This window comes from Panthera onca, chromosome C2 (genome assembly GCF_046562875.1).
Source record: "Panthera onca isolate mPanOnc1 chromosome C2, mPanOnc1 haplotype 2, whole genome shotgun sequence".
Classification (NCBI taxonomy): domain Eukaryota; kingdom Metazoa; phylum Chordata; class Mammalia; order Carnivora; family Felidae; genus Panthera; species Panthera onca.
This window is the reverse complement of record NC_138347.1, coordinates 4,169,337-4,171,633: the sequence shown is the minus strand read 5'-3', so window position 1 is coordinate 4,171,633 and position 2,297 is coordinate 4,169,337.

Genomic DNA, 2,297 nt, shown 5'->3' with positions numbered 1-2,297 from the left:
TTCCTTTAGGATTGCTGTCGTGCCGTGGTGCCTAATTCTTTCAGCCTCTCTGTGTTTGAAAAAGTCTTTCTTCAGCCACCTTTTTTTAGGAAGATATTTTTGCTGGGTATAGAATTTATGTTGACTGTTTCCTTCAATACTTCAAGGATGTGTCTTCCCGGCTTCTGGCTGGCACCATGTGGATGAGTTGTCTGTCAACATTGTCTTTGTTCCCCTGTATACCATGTGTCTTTTTCCTCTGGATGCTCTTAGCTCCTTTTCCTTGCCACTGTTTTTAAGCAATCTGGTTATCATATGCCTTGATGTGGTTTTCTTCATAGTCTTGTGCTTGGGATTCATTGAATTTCTTGAATATGTAGGTTTATCGTTTTCCTCCAAGCTGGAAGAATTAGGATCATGATTTCTTCAGATATCTTTTCAGTCTCTCCTCTTCCCCCTCTGAGGACTCTTCAAGGACTCGAATACCACATACATAAGGCTGCTTGAAGTTGTCCCACAGCGCACTGATGCTTTGTTCAGTTTTTCCCCTCAGGTGCCTTTTCTGCACATTTCATTTTGGATAGATTTTATTGATGTAAATTCACTGATGCTTTCTTCTGCCGAATCTGACCTTCTGTTAATACTATCCAATGTATTTTTCATGTCATCACTGAAGCTTCACCTGTAGGAGTTCAATTAGATCTGATTTAAAAAACACACCTTCCATGGGGTGCCTGGGTGGCTCAGTCGGTTGAGCATCTTACTCTTGATTTCGGCTCAGGTCAGGATCCCAACATTGTGGGATCCAGCCCCATGTGCGATCCCAATCCAGCTTGGATTCTCTCTCTCCCTCAACCCCTCTCCCCCTGCTCCTGCTCTAAAATAAATTTTAAAGATGAAAAAAAAAAAAAAAAAAACCACCCAAAACCTCACATCTTCTGTGCCTCTAACACAATCAGTTCTCCCTCTGGCTTTTTGAACATATGGAAAACAGTTAAATTCACTCTTTTAATGCCCCTGTCTAGTAATTCTATCATTTCTGAGCTGGGTTTTATTAGTTAACTTTGCTTCTCATTGCGGGTCATGTTTTCCTGATTCGTCAAGGCCTGGTAACTTTTGATCAGCTGCCCTCATGAATGTTACACTGCTGGTGGCTGGATATTTTTGTGTTCCTATAAAATAGGCTTCAGCTTTGTTCTGGGAGTCAGTCAAGGATCTTGGAAACAGTTGATCCTTTCATGTTTTATTTTTAAGCTTTGTTAGATGGGACCAGGGCTGAGCTTAGGGCTGACTTCCCATGGCATTGACACACAATGTTTCTGAGAATTCCGCGCCACGTTCCCCAAATAATGAGGTTTCTCGTTCTACGCGGTGGTAGATGCTGTGCTGTCAGTGCTCAGCTAAAGATGCACAAGGGAGGCTCTGCTGGTCTCTGGAGGTTTCTCTCTGTACAGCTCCCGGACCCACAGGTCCACCTCATCAATTCAGAGACAGCTGTCCTCTGCCTGGGCTCCAGGCTGCACACGGGAGTCTTGCAACAGCAAGACTTGCCTTGCTGGGTTTTGGTCCCTCGTGACCACTGTCCTTCACTCTGGTGCCATGGCTTCAGTACCCTTGTGTCATGTGCTTCCTTGGCTTTCTTATTTCCATATTGGAGGGTAAACCCATCCCTAGCCCCCCTTGGCCAGAAGCAGGAGTGTCAGATCAGAGAACGGCAGGTGTGACACTCTCCAGGGTTCTTCTTTCCCTTTGCCATGACAACCACCGACACAGGGGATTGGGGGTGGGGGGGCGGGGTGTCCTCTGGTGCCAGAGGAAGGAGCCTGCAGGACCCACACAGCTTTAGCAGCAAGGAGATTCGCTGTTTTAGCCGCTAAGACTTTAGGTTTGTTACTACAGCAGAAAACAGCCCATTCTGACCAAATGGGGTTTCCTAAGTGTTACATGAGACAGAGTCTCATCATCTATGAGAACATCGTACTTGAAGAAAACATACAGAAGCGCTCGGTCCACAGCAAAGAGACCACACAAACCACACGTTAGACGACACTGGCCAGGGACAACTGTGACTCCACGGCTGTGATTAATCTTGATTGTGCACCAGGCTTCACTGTGCTGGGTGCACTCAGGGGAAATGGACAGAATGATGACGAAAATAGCACAGCCCCTCCTTCTGGAGCTCACCGAACAGCGACAAAGAAGCTCCCTAGTGAATATCCGATGTCATTACCGACTGATGAGTGCTGTGCCGAAAGCATGCAGCTTGCTACCAGCGTGGGGAATGCTAGCTTCTGGAGAATGCGGGAAGGCTTCTTTGA